This window comes from Engystomops pustulosus, chromosome 8 (genome assembly GCF_040894005.1).
Source record: "Engystomops pustulosus chromosome 8, aEngPut4.maternal, whole genome shotgun sequence".
Taxonomy (NCBI): Eukaryota; Metazoa; Chordata; class Amphibia; order Anura; family Leptodactylidae; genus Engystomops; species Engystomops pustulosus.
In genome coordinates, this window is record NC_092418.1 from 18,719,474 (window position 1) to 18,740,870 (window position 21,397).

Here is a 21,397-nt window from a genome sequence, read left to right on the forward strand (position 1 = left end):
CTTGGTGGATATTTCATGCCAGATGTTACGTCCACCCCAGCACTGAGAGATAAAATGGACCATAGTCTCCTCTGTCTGACACCCGAGGGGACACATGCGGTCTGCCACACTCAGGAACTTAAGATTTCCCCTTACAAAGAGCTTTCCCTGTAATGACAGCCAGGCAGTGTCACCGAACTTATGGGGCAGCCTCCGACCATTCAAGAACCTTAGACTGTCCTTTAGGGTGGTGGTTGGACAGTCTGGAAGTGCCAGCTGTAAGCAATAGAAGGTCCTACAGACTCTGGAGTACAGATCTTTCCTGGTATTACTCTCAATAAAAGACTTATCTATCCCCCATTTCCTTAAACACCTGAGACCATACTCCAGATACTGGGGGAGGAAGCCAGGAGTCCATCGGCCCCTCTTGAGACTGCCGCCTCGCACCCAAGACTCTGCAAAAGGCAATATCCAGTCCCTGACACTACTTACCCACAGGAGACCATCATTTGAGTCCAGGCAACCAAAATTAACTTTTAGAAACATGGAGTCAAAGAAAACCCTTGGATTTAACATATCCAGTCCACCCTCTCTCCTCTGCAGGTAGGTAATCCCTCTTTTTACTGGGTTCAACCTGTTCCCCCATAAAAGCTGGAAGAACAGGCTAAAGAGCCTAGCGGAGAAAGATTCTGGCAAAGGAAATACGACAGAGACGTAGAGGAAGACAGGGACCAGGTAAGTCTTCATCAGAGTAACCCTTTCTCTATAGGTCAGCCTCCAGTTCTTCCATCGCTGAACCTTTACATTTCCGGCTTCCAACTTCTCTTCCCAATTTAGTGTGGAATTATCTTCCCTCCCAAATTTAACCCCAAGGATCTTAATATGGCTGGAGGCCTTGGCGAATTGTGGCAGATCAAAGCCAGGAGTAGTATCCAATGTCCAGAAAGCTTGACTCTTCTCAAGGTTGACCAGAGACCCGGAGGCCTCTGAGTAACTTCTGATGGCTGCAGACAACATCTCCACCTCACGAGGCTCAGATATCACCACAGTCACATCATCCGCATAGGCAACAACATCCAGGGGCAAGCAATGGGGGACCGGCACCCCCTGAAATTCACACCGCTGCAGTGATCTCAGGAACGGATCGATAGCAAACACATACAGCAGCGGACTCAGGGGGCAGCCCTGTCGCACCCCCGCCTCTACCCTGAAAGTGTCCCCCTGCCAACCATTGATCAGAGGAAAGCTCTTTGCCTCTCTATACAAAGTTCTGAGCCAATCTATAAATTGTCCCGGAATACCGTACTTTGATAAAGTTGCCCATAGATAATCGTGGTCAACCCTGTCAAAGGCTTTAGCCTGGTCCAGACCTACAACATATCTCCCACACCTCAGAGCTTTACATCTCTCAAACATCTCTCTTATCGAGATGACTGCTCCAGAGATGTTCCGCCCTCTTACTGTGCCGTACTGAGAGCCTGCCAACAGTGCCGGGGACAAACAGACTAATCTAGAAAACAGGATTTTTGCCAAAATCTTCCTATCAACATTCAAGAGGGCGATCGGCCTCCAGTTCTTGATGTCACTCGGCTCCTTACCTTTGGACAGCAGAATTAGCGATGAGACCCTCATGGATGGAGGCATCAGGTGATTTTCTAGACAATTTCTGTAAACATCCACGAGGATTGGAGCCAAGAGGTCTCTGAACTTCTTATAAAATTCTGCTGTAATACCATCTGGACCTGGTGCCTTCTTCAGATTTAACTTATCAATAGCCTCTTTTATCTCCTCCACCGTTATTTCTGCTGTCAAAGGAGAAAAGTCCAATTCTCTAGTGTCAGGGCCTGGAGTTGCCTCCAAGAATTGGGCCACTTTTTGCTTATCCAAAGCTTTCTTCTGAAACAAGTCAGTATAGTAAGATCTCACCACCCCCAGGATTCCCTCCCGAGACTCTTGTAAAACACCCTGGGAGTCAGTGAGACCTGCGATTAGTTTTTTCTCCACACGCTCCCGGCAATTCTCAAATGGATCAGGTGCCCCTCGGGTGCCATAGTCCCTCTCCACTACCAGGGAGGTGTACCTACTGTAGTGATACTGCCTTATCTCAGATTTCAGCCGGTCAATCCTTTGTTGGTCATCCCCACCCGCCGAATAGAGTGACTCCAATTCTTTCCGCAGTCTCAGATACTGGCTGTACTTACTTCTCCCCTTCTTAATTGACAGTCTCTGCAAGAGGGATCGGATCTCCTCCTTGACGTCCTCCCACCAGTCCGCCATGTTGTTATAAAAATCTACTCTGTCCAGTTGATTTTGGAAAAAAGAGTAAATATATTCCTGTACAGAGTTATCATCTAGTAGACTACAATTAAGTCTCCATAGCCCTCTACCAACATCAGGATACTTAGTGGCACCCAAGCAAAAGTATAAGGCCAAGTGATCCGAATATGGGACAGTTCTTTCCGTTCTCTCACTGATGGTTTCCGTAGGACTCACCAGAGCGAGATCTATCCTACTTCTGCGTCCTGCACAGGTGTAGGTAAACTTAGGACTCCTACCACCCTGTACAAAAACATCAGACAGGCCAGCCTGCTGAATTATACTATTAAGGACCTTACAGTCCCTGGTAAGGGGCCTACTGTTCCTGTCCCTGGTGGTAGTGGTGGCATTAAAGTCCCCAGCCATGATGACTGGAACAGACGTGAACAGATAAGGCTTTACATCATTAAAAAGCTGAGTCCTTTCGGTCACTGTCTGTGGGCCATAGATGTTAATGAGCCGGAGTCTTCTGCCTCTGATGGTGATCTCTAGCAGCAGGCACCGTCCCATCGATACCTCGGTGAGTCTGTGGACGGTGACATCGTGGGTGTTAAACAGGATAGAGGTTAAACAGGATAGAGACCCCGGCATAAGACTCCACAGCCAGCGACCAAAAGGAAGGACCAGACTGCCAATCTCTCTCCGCCTCTCGCATTAGACCGAAGGTGTTTAAACGGGTCTCCTGTAAGAAAAACACATCGGCCTTGAGATACTTCAGGTGGTCATACACAACATGTCTGGTCCTTCTAGCCCTAATACTATTCACATTGCTGGTGATCACAGAAAGATGGAAGTCTGCCATCATGAGAAGAAATAGAAAGATCGTCCCCATCATAAGTCAGAGTCAGAGTTGTCTTCCTGACTACCGGTTTCCATATCCCATACTGACTGAGATTCGGCATTAAGGGGTTTCCTTTTTGTGGGAGGATTCCCCCCTGGGTCGTCATCATACTCCTCCATCATACGTTTCAGTTCTCTCTCTATCTCCTCCTCCCCATCTGACTCGGACAGTACGCTGTACCTATTAGTGGTCACGGTAACATCAGCCTGACTCTGCACTTGCATTTTTGAGGGTTTTTTAACAGTGGTCCACGCACTCTCAGGTTTCCTGGTGCTCCTGTCCTTTTTTCTCTTTTTAACACCACTATTTTCTTCGGTGGCAGGTGCTGGGGCAACGGAAGGGACAGGCACTGGCTGCTCCACTACCTCCATGTCCCCCTCAATATTACCTGTGTCTGGGTGGTCTGGGGCAGTACCACTAATATCTGGGGTCTCTGGAACAGTACACACTGACCCTGATAATAGGGCTTCCTCCTCCTGCTCCTCATCTGGTACATCTGCCCCTTCCATCAGTTCTTCATCAGGGAGGTCCCTACAGATGTTGTGCCAGGCTTCAGGACAGTCCCTATGGGGGTGACCAATCTGACCACAAAGGTTGCACCTGATGGTCTTGCAGTTGGCGCTCACATGGCCGAGGTCCCCGCACAGGGTGCACTTCACTGTGGTGCAGTTACTCGCCACGTGACCTGATCTCCCACACTTAAAGCATAACCTGGGCTGGCCAACATAGAAGCATACACCCTTCTCTCTGCCGATAAAGAATGAGTTGGGGAGGTGATGGGTGATGTTCTGGTTCTGATGTAATTTAACCAGGACCCTCCACCCCCCGGTCCAGATCCCATCCTCATCCCTGGTCTTGGTCATGTCTGACATGAGGGTGCAATGTCTCCTGAGCCATATGATAATGTCCTGAGGGGGAACAGACTCGTTCCAGAACATGATGGTGACAACCGCTGTATCTGGCTTGGATATGGGAATGAAACTAAACTTGTTCCACCCCTCAGTATCTCTGTACCGGGGACATTGAGCCCAGAACCGGTCCAGATTAGACATCAGCTTGAAGCTAATGTCATACCCCTGTCTGTCAGGCAGATTTATCACCGCCAGGATGTCGGCTGGCTGGAAACCCATCTGGGTGCACAACATGTCCCTGACCACATGTCTCCTGTCAGGCAGATCCTCTTTAGCCCCCTTATGCCTAAATCTGACAACATTCCTCCTCTTGAAGGCCTGGCCGGTGTAATGGGTGCTGGAGGAGAAAAATGGGGAACCCCGACTCCACGCATTCCCTGATGTCTGACCCCTGTCCTGCTGTGGGGGATGTGTGGGCTGTGGACCATCTGCACTAGGGCCTTGCTGACCACCCGGACCATGGGGCTCCTGCCCACCCGGACCATGGGGCACTGCTGTCTGTGGTGTGACTAGTGGGGGGAACTCCTCAGCTGTTGACTGTCCCGCACCCTCCACAACATCGGGGCTCTCTGTGTCACCAGCTGCCCTAGACTGTACCCGAGATGACTCCTCAGCTGGGACATTATCACACACTGAAACATCAGAAATAGCAACAACAGAGACATCAGCAATATCAGACATATCAGCAACATTATCATCATTACTGCAGGACTGCTGATCACAGCCCTGAATGTCCTGCTCAGGTGTATCCTGCACCTCACAGTCCTGCTCACATGTATCCTGCACCTCACAGTCCTGCTCAGATATACCTTGGGGTGCAGCTACAGTGTTACCTTCAGGTATGAGTCCAGAGTCCTCCTGCAGTGCGCTGCCTCCTGGGACTTGTGGTGCCTCCACTTCACTGCTGATATCAGGTCTACTGACTGCTGGGACTTGTAGTACCTCTTTAGGGACTGCTGGGACTTGTAGTACCTTACTTGTAGCTGCTGCAGGACTTGGCTGTTGTTGCCTCTTCTTGTAAACTTCTCCCTCCTCAAAAGGCAGTGTAGCTGGCTGCAGAATGGGTCTCGCATGGGGCTGTGGGGTCTCACACCTGGATGTTGAGGCCTGGTCTCCCTGAAACCTCTGCTGGTTCCTGAAGGTCTCTCCCACTGGTCCCATCTGCTCAATAGTGGCCTCCATCTCCCGCACAGTATCAGAAAGCTGTTTTGCAAGCGAGTCCAGCTTGTTGTTCAGCAGGGCCTGCTTCCCTGGGTTCGCTGTCTTTAGCATATATGTGCAATCTATCTGTTTTTGCAGGTACAGCTTTTGTTTTTTCAAGGCATGCATCTTTCTCACCAGTCCTGGGATCTGCCCGGCCAGCTGGAGCTCCGGTGATGGCTCTGGGGGCTGCAGTTTGCTGCTGGGTTGTTGTTCCGGCTTGCTCACTGTGATGCTTCCTCTAGGTGCACTACCACCGCTCTTCCCTTGCACCAAACTCTGTGATTTTTGCACAAAGTCCTGAGATTCCTGGAGTTTCACGGTGGATGTTACTGCTCTTGGGGCACAATCTCCTGATGGGTGACTGGGTCCCAGATGTCTTGCAGGTATCACACTGGTAGCACCTTTGGGTCTTTCCTCATGGCCGCCTTGCATCTCCTTCCCAGCCTGCATTCCCCCAGACCTGGTGCGCTCAGCTGGTAACATCACTCGCTGCTTCAGGTTTTCCTGGATGGTCTGTCTCTCCAGCGATGTCCTCCTCTGCCTGCCCGGGGTGGAGGTGGATTGTCCACCTGAGGCCTGGGTTGGAGGCTGCTGCTCACTCTGCATGTTCCTTGCTTTTGGACTTTCCAACATTCTGCTTTTGCTCACAGGTGATCCCACACTGGCAGCTTGTTTCACCAGGGTCTTGCTTTTTGCTGCATCTTTTTCCACAAAGACTTTCTTTACATTACTGCTGACACTGCTTACATTCTGATTCACTTTGGGATTTTCTTCCCTTTCTTTAGCTTGCTGGCTTGCTGGATTAGGCCTTGGAGCCTGGGCCTTGCATGGGGAGCTTCCCCACCCAGGGTGGCCCCGCCCTGGGCTAGCTCCAGACATTGAGAGAGTTCAGGAGCTCAAACCACGCACAACCTCACCTCTAGGAGGCAGGATTATAGTAGTTATATTCTTGTACATAGAGGGCAGTATTATAGTAGTTATATTCTTGTACATAGAGGGCAGTATTATAGTAGTTATATTCCTGTACATATGAGCAGGATTATAGTAGTTATATTCTTGTACATAGGGGGCGGTATTATAGTAGTTATATTCTTGTACATAGGGGGCAGTATTATAGTAGTTATATTCTTGTACATAGAGGGCAGTATTATAGTAGTTATATTCCTGTACATGGGAGCAGTATTATAGTAGTTATATTCTTGTACATAGGGGGCGGTATTATAGTAGTTATATTCTTGTACATAGGGGGCAGTATTATAGTAGTTATATTCCTGTATATAGAGGGCAGTATTATAGTAGTTATATTCTTGTACATAGAGGGCAGTAGTATAGTAGTTATATTCTTGTACATAGAGGGCAGTAGTATAGTAGTTATATTCTTGTACATATGGGGCAGTATTATAGTAGTTATATTATTGTACATAGAGGGCAGTATTATAGTAGTTATATTCCTGTACATAGTGGGCAGTATTATAGTAGTTATATTCCTGTACATAGGAGCAGTATTATAGTAGTTATATTCTTGTACATAGGGGGCAGTATTATAGTAGTAATATTCCTGTACATAGGGGGCAGTATTATAGTAGTTATATTCTTGTACGTAGGGGGCAGTATTATAGTAGTTATATTCCTGTACATAGGGGGCAGTATTATAGTAGTTATATTCCTGTACATAGGGGGCAGTATTATAGTAGTTATATTCATGTACATAGGGGGCAGTTTTATAGTAGTTATATTCCTGTACATAGGAGCAGTATTATAGTAGTTATATTCTTGTACATAGGAGGGCGGTATTATAGTAGTTATATTCTTGTACATAGGGGCAGTATTATAGTAGTTATATTCCTGTACGTAGGGGGCAGTATTATAGTAGTTATATTCTTGTACATAGGGGGCAGTATTATAGTAGTTATATTCTTGTACATAGGGGGCAGTATTATAGTAGTAATATTCCTGTACATAGGGGGCAGTATTTCAGTAGTTATATTCTTGTACATAGGGGGCAGTATTATAGTAGTTATATTCCTGTACATAGGGGGCAGTATTATAGTAGTTATATTCCTGTACATAGGGGGCAGTATTATAGTAGTTATATTCTTGTACATAGGGGGCAGTTTTATAGTAGTTATATTCCTGTACATAGAAGCAGTATTTTAGTAGTTATATTCTTGTACATAGGGGGCGGTATTATAGTAGTTATATTCTTGTACATAGGGGGCAGTATTATAGTAGTTATATTCCTGTACGTAGGGGGCAGTATTATAGTAGTTATATTCTTGTACATAGGGAGCAGTATTATAGTAGTTATATTCTTGTACATAGAGGGCAGTATTATAGTAGTTATATTCTTGTACATAGGGGGCAGTATTATAGTAGTTATATTCTTGTACATAGGGGGGCGGTATTATAGTAGTTATATTCTTGTACATAGGGGGCAGTATTAAAGTAGTTATATTCCTGTACATAGGAGGCAGTATTATAGTAGTTATATTCCTGTACATAGGAGCAGTATTATAGTAGTTATATTCTTGTACATAGGGGGCAGTATTATAGTAGTTATATTCTTGTACATAGGGGGCAGTATTATAGTAGTTATATTCCTGCACATAGGGGGCAGTATTATAGTAGTTATATTCCTGTACATAGGGGGCAGTATTATAGTAGTTATATTCATGTACATAGGGGGCAGTTTTATAGTAGTTATATTCCTGTACATAGGAGCAGTATTATAGTAGTTATATTCTTGTACATAGGGGGGCGGTATTATAGTAGTTATATTCTTGTACATAGGGGGCGGTATTATAGTAGTTATATTCCTGTACGTAGGGGGCAGTATTATAGTAGTTATATTCTTGTACATAGGGAGCAGTATTATAGTAGTTATATTCTTGTACATAGGGGGCAGTATTATAGTAGTTATATTCTTGTACATAGGGGGCAGTATTATAGTAGTTATATTCTTGTACATAGGGGGCAGTATTATAGTAGTAATATTCCTGTACATAGGGGCCAGTATTTCAGTAGTTATTTTCTTGTACATAAGGGGCAGTATTATAGTAGTTATATTCCTGTACATAGGGGGCAGTATTATAGTAGTTATATTCCTTTACATAGGGGGCAGTATTATAGTAGTTATATTCTTGTACATAGGGGGCAGTTTTATAGTAGTTATATTTTTGTACATAGGAGCAGTATTATAGTAGTTATATTCTTGTACATAGGGGGCGGTATTATAGTAGTTATATTCTTGTACATAGGGGGCAGTATTATAGTAGTTATATTCCTGTACGTAGGGGGCAGTATTATAGTAGTTATATTCTTGTACATAGGGAGCAGTATTATAGTAGTTATATTCTTGTACATAGGGGGCAGTATTATAGTAGTTATATTCTTGTACATAGGGGGCAGTATTATAGTAGTTATATTCTTGTACATAGGGGGCAGTATTATAGTAGTTATATTCTTGTACATAGGGGGCAGTATTATAGTAGTTATATTCTTGTACATAGGGGGCAGTATTATAGTAGTTATATTCTTGTACATAGGGGGCAGTATTATAGTAGTTATATTCCTGTACGTAGGGGGCAGTATTATAGTAGTTATATTCTTGTACATAGGGAGCAGTATTATAGTAGTTATATTCTTGTACATAGGGGGCAGTATTATAGTAGTTATATTCCTGTACGTAGGGGGCAGTATTATAGTAGTTATATTCTTGTACATAGGGAGCAGTATTATAGTAGTTATATTCTTGTACATAGAGGGCAGTATTATAGTAGTTATATTCTTGTACATAGGGGGCAGTATTATAGTAGTTATATTCTTGTACATAGGGGGGCGGTATTATAGTAGTTATATTCTTGTACATAGGGGGCAGTATTAAAGTAGTTATATTCCTGTACATAGGAGGCAGTATTATAGTAGTTATATTCCTGTACATAGGAGCAGTATTATAGTAGTTATATTCTTGTACATAGGGGGCAGTATTATAGTAGTTATATTCTTGTACATAGGGGGCAGTATTATAGTAGTTATATTCCTGCACATAGGGGGCAGTATTATAGTAGTTATATTCCTGTACATAGGGGGCAGTATTATAGTAGTTATATTCATGTACATAGGGGGCAGTTTTATAGTAGTTATATTCCTGTACATAGGAGCAGTATTATAGTAGTTATATTCTTGTACATAGGGGGGCGGTATTATAGTAGTTATATTCTTGTACATAGGGGGCGGTATTATAGTAGTTATATTCCTGTACGTAGGGGGCAGTATTATAGTAGTTATATTCTTGTACATAGGGAGCAGTATTATAGTAGTTATATTCTTGTACATAGGGGGCAGTATTATAGTAGTTATATTCTTGTACATAGGGGGCAGTATTATAGTAGTTATATTCTTGTACATAGGGGGCAGTATTATAGTAGTAATATTCCTGTACATAGGGGCCAGTATTTCAGTAGTTATTTTCTTGTACATAAGGGGCAGTATTATAGTAGTTATATTCCTGTACATAGGGGGCAGTATTATAGTAGTTATATTCCTTTACATAGGGGGCAGTATTATAGTAGTTATATTCTTGTACATAGGGGGCAGTTTTATAGTAGTTATATTTTTGTACATAGGAGCAGTATTATAGTAGTTATATTCTTGTACATAGGGGGCGGTATTATAGTAGTTATATTCTTGTACATAGGGGGCAGTATTATAGTAGTTATATTCCTGTACGTAGGGGGCAGTATTATAGTAGTTATATTCTTGTACATAGGGAGCAGTATTATAGTAGTTATATTCTTGTACATAGGGGGCAGTATTATAGTAGTTATATTCTTGTACATAGGGGGCAGTATTATAGTAGTTATATTCTTGTACATAGGGGGCAGTATTATAGTAGTTATATTCTTGTACATAGGGGGCAGTATTATAGTAGTTATATTCTTGTACATAGGGGGCAGTATTATAGTAGTTATATTCTTGTACATAGGGGGCAGTATTATAGTAGCTATATTCATGGTGCATTCATGTTCATGGTGCATGGTACTATTATAATATTTCTGTATATTATACCAGTATTATAGTAGATAAAATGTGTTGTTGTTTATGACATACTTTTTTTTCTGGGGCATCACCTTAAGTAATTATTAGTGCTTATACAACATCATTTTTTACCCTGAACTCTAATGAGACGACCTTCAGACCTCAGCTGTACAACTTGTGTAGTTCTGTATTTCGTCGCCATATGATGCATCTTTTATTACTGCACTTCAGGATCTGAAATAGCTTCCACCTGCAATGCTACATATGTTATATCTGCGCAGGCTTCTACAATTAATATACTGATGACAAGCGGACAGCCGATGCTGACAGGAATTTTCATATCAAAGACCCAATGAGATCAGTATTAATATACTTGCTGTTGCAGCAGTTACACTATTACGTATGTTTTACCACCATCATGTTTACTTGTGTTAATATATATGCATGTTACATTGTGCAGTAGTCATATATTCAATAACTTACTAATTGCTTAAAACTTACATAATACATTCCACCACTTAATTTTGGGTTCCCTACATTCTCTACTTTTATAATTGATTCTATCCTAAAACAGAAACGGTTGTGTCATTTTCTTGACCTGCTTAATGATCAAATTCTGACTTCCTTTGGCCACCACTAGGGGGAGCTCACTACACATAGTTAGTATCTGACTTCCCAACTTTGGCAGTCCCCCTTTAGCAGGACAATTTTAACCTCTGTTCCTCATTTGCTCAGGAAAAGTGTCATAAATGTGACACTGTAAAAAGTCGATGCTGTTACAACTTTGTGCAAACCTTTGAAAGCAATCAGTGTGACTTGAAGCTGCTGGACCCTAATGCAAAACCAGTCCCAGAATCCCCAACTTCCTTATGTGGGTGGAGCTCCCAGCTATGGACGTGGTCAGCAGTAAAGTGCTGCTCCCTTGGAGTTTACTTGCCAAATGTTGGTAATTATGATATATTGTTATATAACTATTCTATTTTTAATGGGGTAGAGACACATGGGTGCATCCTCTGTACCCCTAATGCTCTTTTATGTCTATTATAGACCCTATGATGGGTTCACATTTGGTCACCTTCACCAAAGCTGCCAACTTTCATAGCAGAGAAAATGGGACAAAAGATGTATTTTTTGACATAAGCCATGCCTTTTGCTCTGTTCCTTACTCCACCCGCAAACAGTATTATTTTCTGCTAAGTGCCCTTGATTTGCCCTCCCCTTGTATCCCCCCAGCTAGACCCCATTGTAGCCCTTCTGATATTGTGCAATCAGCTCCCCCTGATATCAAAGCTCCCTCTTATTGTGCCCCCATCAGCTCCCTCCCTCTCTTACTGTGGACCCCAGCAGCTCCCCCTCATATTGTGTCCCCCAGCAGCTCCTCCTCTTATTTATCCTCCCCAAGCAGCTCCTCTTCTAAACCCCCCAAGCAGCTCCCCTCCTATTTTGCCCCCCCCCAAGCAGCAGCTCCTCTTAGCCCCAAGCAGCTCCTCTTCTAATATCCCCAGCAGCTTCCCTCTTATTTTGCCCTCCCCAAGAGCATCATATCTTTCTGTACACCCTCTTACAGCAGCTTCCGTTTTTATTTTGCCCCCCAGCAGCTCCTCCTCTTATTATACCCCTCTTACAGTTCCCCCAGCAGCTTCCCATCATTTTGTCCCCCCAAGCACCTCCCTCTCTTATTTTGCTTCCCCAGTAGCTCCACCTCTTATTCAGCCCCCACAGTAAAATAATAAACATACTGTAGATTCTCACCTATTCCGGTTCCCCCGCAGCAGCTCCTCTCTCCCCTGCTCCTGCTGTATGCAGCCCTGAAGCTGACAGGCGATGATATCATCACATTTTGCCTGCCGTCTCTGCTACACAAATCAGAAGCAGAGACACACGGATAGTGCAGGGAGCTGCTGGCTCTCTGCATTATCACTGTAATCAGCTCCATCCAGAGGATGCTGACATAACTGATGTCCCGGCAGAGCCCAAAAACTGGGACTGTCCCACTGGATCCATGATGGTTAGGAGGTATGTCTTCATAGGTAAGTCTTTAGGTCGCTGTCTAGGACTGGATCTTCCTTAAAGTTGTCTATAATAGTTACTTATCTCTTGGTAATGACTTAAGCGCTGCTGACATGGACTATTCAGAGAGACGGCTTGTTCTACGCTGCCGACACATGAGCCTGGTGGGAAATCAGCGGTGACGACTGACGTTTGAGGTGTCAAGACACTGGAATAATAATAATTATATTTTTAGGTGCTGATTTGGCTGCAGTGGTGTAATTGGCCACTAGAGAGCACTGTGATTGTCGTAGAAACAGACCGGCTACATTGTCTCCTAGTTTGCTACATTGTATTAGTGCAGAAAAAATGTTTCAACCTGAATTCCTGAGAATTTTTCCATAAAGGATTGTTTAGAACTGATACAATTGTAACAAACCCTCAACTGTGAGAATAGTTGACTCTGTACAGGGTTTGGCCTTTGAATGTAAAGAAGTCTTCCCAGTAGCTGAAAGAGGAGGACTGTATGTATACAGGGAGAGTATTCTATGTGTATTGTGTGGGTATTATGCTTGTATTATGTGAGTATGTGTATTGTGTGGGTACTAAAGGTGTACTGTGTGGGTATTATATGTGTACTGTAAGGATGCTATAAGTGTATTATGTGGGTACTACAGTGGGTACAGAAAGTATTCAGACGCCCTCCAGCCACTTGGTAAGATCAAAAAAGTTCATTTTTTTGGCTCATCAATGTACAATCTGCCCCCATCTTGACATGGTCATAAATATTCAGCCCCTTTGTTGTGACACTAATATTTACTTACTTTTCCTTTATTTCCATTTCCTTCTGACCCTCCTTGAGATGGTTCTACTCCTTCATTGGAGTCCAGCTGATTAGAATTTATTAGGAAATGCACACACCTGTCTATATTAGACCTAACAGCTCACAGTGCATGTCAGAGCACATGAGAATCATGAGGTATAAGGAACTGCTCAAGGAGCTGAGTACTGGTCTCGCCATGGTTGCAAAACAATTTCTGCAGCACTCAAGGTTCCTAAGAGCATGGTCTCCATAATCCCTAAATGGAAGAAGTTTGGGTCGACCACAACTCTTCCTTGACCTGGCCGTCCAGCCAAACTAAGCAATCATGGGAGAAGAGCCTTGGTGAGAGGTAAAGAAGAACCCCAAGATGGCTGAGCTCCAGAGATGCAGGAGGGAGATGGGAGTCTCCTATCACTGCAGCCTCCAGCAGTCAGGTCTTTATGGCAAAGTCTGGTGATGGAAGATTCTCCTCAGTACAAGACATGTGAAAGCTGAGAAGGATCCCAGACTATGAGAAATAAAATTCTCTGCTCTGATGAGACCAAGATTTAACCTTTCGGTGTTAATTCTAAGTGGTGGAGAAAACAGTTGGACCGTGCCCACATTAGACATGTAAAGTCCGACACAAATGTGATGTATGCCCCATGTTAAAGGTAAGCACAAAAAAAGTTGATACTTTCTGTTGGGGCAGTGCAGGGGGCACTAGGTTCATGAATCTGGTGCCCTCTGCACATGTGTACTATGTGGGCGTAATACATATGCTATATGGAGGTTTAGTATAAAACTATATCTCACATTCAAAATATAGAGACATCTGAGGGTCCGCTCGTGTAGCAGGGGCTTATTACACTGTAGAACATTTTCCAGATATAACTCCATATGTGTCTCCAGCACTTTGAAGCTGATGATTATAATAAATATACATTACAGCACACATCTGCAGAGCTTGTTTACCGCTGTAGCCTGGGGTCTATCACCTCTTCCCGGGCGCTGAGTGATGGCAGGGGGTCCATGATGGCCATAAAATTAAAGTCAATAAATATCTAATGTATGACTTTTACTTTGAATGGGACTTCTCTCCTCTTGTGATGTCTCTGTACGTAAGTACAGAAGAATCTTCTGTTTCAGGGAACAGCATCTATAAGCCTCGGGGTGTGTCCACAAGTGGCGCTCTGGATGCTCATGGCATCAGAACGTGTGCATGTTACTATGAGTTTGGCTGCTTTAAAGCCTAGCACCACATATGAATGCACCCTGAATATTACAAAATTCAGAAAACTTTGTCTCCTTGCAGCCACCACTAGGGGGAGTTGAGGAGTTTAGTAGAGACTGTTTATCCATTGTACTCAATTTAATCCAATTCAAAGGAGCTTCATTGGCAGGAACCAAATACAAATTAGGTTTTCCAAAACAATTTGAGAAAAGGGGATTGTGGGAGATGGAGTGAGGCATGGGGGACATGGGGTTGGAGGACATGGGACGTAGAGGGATGGGGGCAGGAGTATGGTGTTATAGCACATGGACATCTTTTCTCCCTCCTCCATGGAGCTGAAGTTTGGGAGGAGATCTGAGAGTCTCTTGAAGTGAGTGTCCCTCACTGCTGAGTATCTGGAGCAGTGTAGCAGGAAGTGGACCTCATCCTCGGTGGCCTCCTGGTCCTGGCACTGTTGGCACAGTCTGCTCTCTCCTGTTTACTAAAATTTCAATGTGCAGAAATCACCTTAAAAAACGCATTAGCGGCTGCTGAAGACCTGTTAATGGGCCATACGTCTTTACTGGTCAGTAAGCATCGTGACATTTGGAAATGAGGCAATGACCTTTCATAAATCTACAGCCAAACCGAGCATTGTAACCTTTTTATTTGCTGAATATGACCTTGTCCCGAAGATAATCAGAATAAATTGCTGCCGAGTTGTTAAAATCCTCCCCGTACGTCGTTACATCGGACACGTGTTAACAATGGCAAGGAGTTGGGCTGCGTTCACACGTTCAGTTTTTCAGATGCAGTTTTTGATGCCCAAACCAGGAGTGGAGTAAAAGTAGGAGGAGGAGCAGCACTTTTCAATTATTTGTCTCAACCCATGATCATCCACACCGGCTTTTGGCTCCAAAAACTGCATCTGAAAAACTGAATGTGTGGATGCACCCTTAGGGTGATGCGACACATGGCGTTTTTGGTCCGTTTTAAAGCATGTGTTTTCAGTCTGTTTAAAAAAAACATGCGAGTTTTGTGTGTATGGCTGTGTTTTGTGCTTTTTAATATTCAAAAAGTGGTGCTTTCTATTTTGAAACCCCTACGTAATTATTGGGACTGAAGGTTATATGACTGCGAATAGCCTAAGGGCGCGTTCACACGGTGCATTTTGGTGCGTTTTGAAACCCATTAGAACAGCTGAGGAGAGGTGATTTACCAAATTACATTATTGTTAACAATTGCATTTACAAAACACATTGTAAACGCGATGTTAACTCATGTTTTGTAAATGTAAACAATAATGTAATTAGGCAAATCACCTCTGCTCAGCAGTTCTAATGTGTGTGAAAACGCAACCAAAACGCACCATATGAACGCACCGTAAGAGTCTCATGACTGTCATATGTACATATCTCATAGGGTGGACATTCACAGAGTATAGTGCTACTGTATATGGTGCCACTACATCACTTCTTAAAGTAAAATACATTGAAGGGACGTGTTATATGTAAAACCTATGGTATCCTGCAATATAGTATGAGCTCATGGTGATGTGCCAGTCAGGATTCTTGGAAAGCTATATTATTGCTCCCCAGCTTTCCCATAGATTCTGCAACTTGCTTATAATCAAAGGAAAGGTTCCATAGATGTCAATTATTCATCATCCCGACGCCATTTGTAAGGTTCTCTATAATTACCATAGAGGATCACCAAGCAGTGACCTTTTCCAGCGCCGCTCTCTCGCTAATCATGGCTGATTGCCTGGAACAGATGGCGCTAGATACTTTGTGTGCGTTAGATTGTTTGCATTAAGGACAGTAATGTAAAGTCCCATAATTCATTGCAAGGCGCCCATATTTATCATCATGATTATCATCCTCTTGCAGGGCTCATCTGTCGGTGACATGTGACGCTCGGCTCTGGTACTGGGTTGTAATTATTATTTTTTTGACATAAATGTATATAAATGGAACAAAGTGGGTTGCAAACATTTTAGTGCCCATCATTAGTTACACTTAGGGATGGCCGGGGGAGGATATGTGCACTTCACATGGAGCTTTGAGCAAACTGGTGGATAATGTATATGCCACAGCTCTCTATAAGGGCCCCCATAAAAACAGTTAAAGCGTCCGTAAATGTACTAAAAACAGACACAATTCCAATAACAGAACCCAAAAAAAGACAAAGCTCCATAATTGTGCCCAACAAAAGTGGACAAAGCCCACATAAAAGTACTAAAATAAAGTAGACACAGTCAGTGTCAGACTGGCCCACCAGAGTACCATAGGATCCTCCGGTGGGCCCTGGCTCAATCCCATACTGAACCCCAGAGGTCCATCAGAAAACAAAACAATTTGAAGGCTACTTGTGTATATTTCCTGGGGGATAATGAAGAGTGGGCCCCCAGATGGGTTTTCTCTGGTGGGCCTAAGGAAACTCAGTCCGACACTGGATACAGTGCCAAAGAAAAACCATAAAGCCAACAAACAGTGCCCTATAAAAGCAAAGTCCCTATAACACTGCAAAGGAACAGTCACTAGGTCCCCATAACCGTGCCCAAAAAAACAGAGAAGAACCGTGCACCAGGAAAGCCTCATAATCATTAGAACTGTGCCCGAGAAAATAAATCAAAGACCCTATACCTGTGCCCAAAAAAAGTTTAAAAAAAGCATCTGTAACAATGCAGCAAAAAAGATAAATAAACTCATAACAGCCCAAGAATAACCATAAAGCCCCCATAAAACTTCCAAACAAAAACAGACAAAGCCCCCATTATGTGCCTAACATAAGCAAAGTCCCATAGCAGTTACCAAAACTCAAAGAATAACTATATCCAAGAAAAAACACTTATCCCCTATAACTGTGCCCAAAAAGCAGACAAAGCTCCATAATGGTGCCATAAAACCCATAAAACCCCCAATAACAGTACCCAAAATAAGCAAAGTCCCATAACTGTGCTCAAAAAGGAGACAAAGCCCTATAACAGCACCCAAGAAAACCAATAACATTCCCAAAAAGCAAAACCCCAAAAGTTCCCAAAAATGTATCACTCATTACTGTGACCAAAAAAGCCATAAAACCCTCATAGAGGTGTCCCCATAACAGTGCCCAACAACAGCACCATACATACTGTAGTGCTTTGACAATAGTATATAATGGGGCTCATTTACTTACCCGGTCCTGACGCGATCCCGCGATGCGCTGAGGTCGCCGGAGTTCACCTTCGTGCACCTTCATCGCCGGTCACCAGTTTACACCGGGACGGTGCATGTAAGTGCTGATCTTGCAAGACATCGGGGCAGATTTACTTACCCGGTCCGTTCGCGATCCAGCGGCGCGTTCTCTGCAATGGATTCGGGTCTGGCCGGGATTCACTAAGGCAGTTCCTCCGCTGTCCACCAGGTGGCGCTGCTGCGCTGAAGTTCCCCGGAGGCACGCTGGAATGCGGTGAAATTCACCGGCCTATACCTGGTGAGGGTAAGTGTAATTTTCGCGACACATTTTTTTTTCTTAAATGCGCCGGTTTTTCCGAATCCGTCGGGTTTTCGTTTGGCCACGCCCCCCCATTTCCGTCGCGTGCATGCCAGCGCCGATGTACCACAATCCGATCGCGTGCGCCAAAATCCCGGGGCAATTCAGGTACAATCGCCGCAAATCGGAAATATTCGGGTAACACGTCGGGAAAACGCAAATCGGGCCCTTAGTAAATGACCCCCATCGTGTGCGCCAAAATCCCTGCGTAATTCGGCGCAAAACGGGAAAATTCGGAAAACTCCAGGAAAGTGCGGCTGCGGAGCCCTTAGTAAATGAGCCCCAATGTCTTATTTATACTGCTATATAATACATTGTACATTGGGTGATGGTCACAAGCTTCAAGTTCCAGGTCCTCAGTGGCGCCCCCTTCAGGATAAGTGACTAATAACACCCTGATCATTGGAAATTGCTTTTTCTATTTCTATCCGTATACCCTGGTGACAGATGTGTAGCGTGTCTGATCCCGCCATCAGCTGTAATTCCTGCAGATGTTCTGCATGTGTAGCAGGACAAAGACACAATAGCTTTATTTACACAGTGAGAGCAGTAATTAGGCAGAGTCAGGCACGGGGGGCATCCTCCGCCATATCCTATCTTTGAACTGACAAGAGTCTGTAAACAGGAAAAGAAAAGACTGAGGAGGAACAACTTTCTTATTATAGTTGTTTGTTTCAGTCCATTGACAACCAGAGAACACACATCATACCGTGCCAAGCATCTACTGTCACATCTACTGTGACTGAGAGCCAGGAGCTGGAGGAGACATCTGCCAGAAATGGAGACCTTTCCTTCCATGTTAACTCTTTATTGTATTTAGCATTTCAGAGCTGCACTCATTATTCTGTTGGTGCATGACATTACTTCTCCTGTACTGATCCTGAGTAATATCCTGTATTATACCCCAGAGCTGCACTCACTATTCTGCTGCTGGTGCAGTCACTGTGTACATACATGACATCACTTATCCTGTACTGATCCTGAGTTACATTCTGTATTATACCCCATAGCTGCACTCACTATTCTGCTGCTGGTGCAGTCACTGTGTACATACATGACATTACTTATCCTGTACGGATCCTGAGTTACATCCTGTATTATACCACAGAGCTGCACTCACTATTCTGCTGCTGGTGCAGTCACTGTGTACATACATGACATTACTTATCCTGTACTGATCCTGAGTTACATCCTGGATTATACCCCAGAGCTGCACTCACTATTCTGCTGCTGGTGCAGTCACTGTGTACATACATGACATCACTTATCCTGTACTGATCCTGAGTTACATCCTGTATTATACCCCAGAGCTGCACTCACTATCCTGCTGCTGGTGCAGTCACTGTGTACATACATGACATTACTTATCCTGTACGGATCCTGAGTTACATCCTGTATTATACCACAGAGCTGCACTCACTATTCTGCTGCTGGTGCAGTCACTGTGTACATACATGACATTACTTATCCTGTACTGATCCTGAGTTACATCCTGTATTATACTCCAGAGCTGCACTCACTATTCTGCTGCTGGTGCAGTCACTGTGTACATACATGACATTACTTATCCTGTACGGATCCTGAGTTACATTCTGGATTATACCCCAGAGCTGCACTCACTATTCTGCTGCTGGTGCAGTCACTGTGTACATACATGACATTACTTATCCTGTACTGATCCTGAGTAATATCCTGTATTATACCCCAGAGCTGCACTCACTATTCTGCTGCTGGTGCAGTCACGGTGCACATACATGACATTACTTATCCTGTACTGATCCTGAGTTACATCCTGTATTATACTCCAGAGCTGCACTCACTATTCTGCTGCTGGTGCAGTCACTGTGTACATACATGACATTACTTATCCTGTACTGATCCTGAGTTACATCCTGTAAATCTTTTATTTTATGTAAAAATGAAAAACATAACAATCATAAACATAAATGAAGCCATAACTTCTGGCAAAATAATTACAACAAATATAATCAAAAATAAACTTACAAAACCTCCTGGCCCAGCCACACACACTCACCACACACTCAGCATGAGAACAACCAAAACCCTCACACAGTCCCACCACCTAATTTTTTTTTTTTTTTTTAAATAATTTTTTTTTTAATATATATATATATATATATATATATATATATATATATATATATTTTTTTTTTTTTCCATAAATAACTAAAGAATACACAGCAAAAAAAGACATAAAACAGGAAATAAAAACATTAAATATAACTAACTAAATCCCACGCCCATCACCCTCCCACCCAGACACTGGTCTAACGTCCAAAGTTTGCACTATATAGTCCAGACCAGTGCCCAGGATCGTATAGTCCAAATCCCGTCCACCCCCCTCCCAACCTAACACCCTAACACCAACACCCCAAAACCAACCAGCCTATATACACAAGAACTATAACTACATAAATACACACTGTACACAAGATACAAACACATTAAACAAATCAACATAACAAAACCAAACCACATAAAGCCCAGGTTCGGCGCCTGCAAGCCCAACATCACTATAACCTCAGATACAAAACAAAAATCTACAGTGCAGCATCAGCGCTAACACCAGGAGTGGAGATGACAGACTAAGGGACACTAAAGGAGAACCCCCTCCAAAGGAGAGAGGCCCTCCCCGTGCCCCGCCTCTCATACTCCAGAGAGCGCACCTTCACCAGGTCACCCAGAATGTTCCTAACCACCTCATCCACCGGGAGGATTTTCCGCTGCGTCGATACTAAGCACCGTGCATTCCACGTGTGGTACCTGACCACTAGACTGACTAGAAATAACGTGCAGCGGTCCCGGCCACCCAGGCCTCTGAATGCTCCATAGGCCCACTCCGCATAGGAGAGACCGGCCAACCCGGGCCAATGGATGGAAGCGCCCACCCGGTTGTACACCTCTGTGTTAAAGGGGCACTGAAGCAGGAAGTGGTCCATGCTCTCCAGCAGGCCACCGCACTCCTCCCGGGGACAACCCCTTTCGTCAGAGCTCCTACACTTCAGATTGTCCCTCACACACAGCTTACCATGGAAGCAGCGCCAAGCCAAGTCCCAAAACTTCAAGGGGATCCGGATAGAATTCAATAGAACTAAACCCACCCCCAGATCCCGACTTGGGCAATCCCTGAGGGCCAGAAGCTTCTGGAAACGGGCAAACAGAACCCTTTTGTCAAGGAGTTTCCTCAGAACCTTCAGAACCGGGGTAGCATAAGCCGGAAGATGCCCATGCGGTGTGCGGAGATCCTTCACTTGCCCTCCTGTCTCCCATTCCTGGAAGAAAGGCCGAAACCATCCCCTGCAAGAGTATACCCACGGAGGAGCCCTCTCTTTCCAGAGGTTTGCTACATTGATCTTAAGAAAGGTATTCACTAGGAACACCACAGGGTTGACCATACACAACCCTCCATGTCTCCTCGTGCGGTAAGTAACCTCCCTCTTGATTAGGTTCAGCCTATTCCCCCATAACAGCTGGAAGAACAGACTGTAGACTCGAGTCCAGAGGGGTTCTGGCAACATGCACACACTGCCCAGATATATCAGCAATGGGAG

The 21,397-nt window shown here is 44.0% G+C and overlaps 1 protein-coding gene across 1 annotated transcript in view; it reads right to left on the bottom strand.

Annotated features, from left to right (window-relative positions):
- MEIOB (meiosis specific with OB-fold) overlaps positions 1 to 6,232 on the bottom strand; it is a 36,410-nt gene extending 30,178 nt beyond the window's left edge. The window contains exon 1 of the transcript XR_011849276.1: positions 4,881 to 6,232. The gene's annotated coding sequence lies outside the window, so the exon portion shown is untranslated. The remainder of the gene's footprint in view (positions 1 to 4,880) is intronic.
- Between the last annotated feature and the right edge of the window lie 15,165 nt (positions 6,233 to 21,397).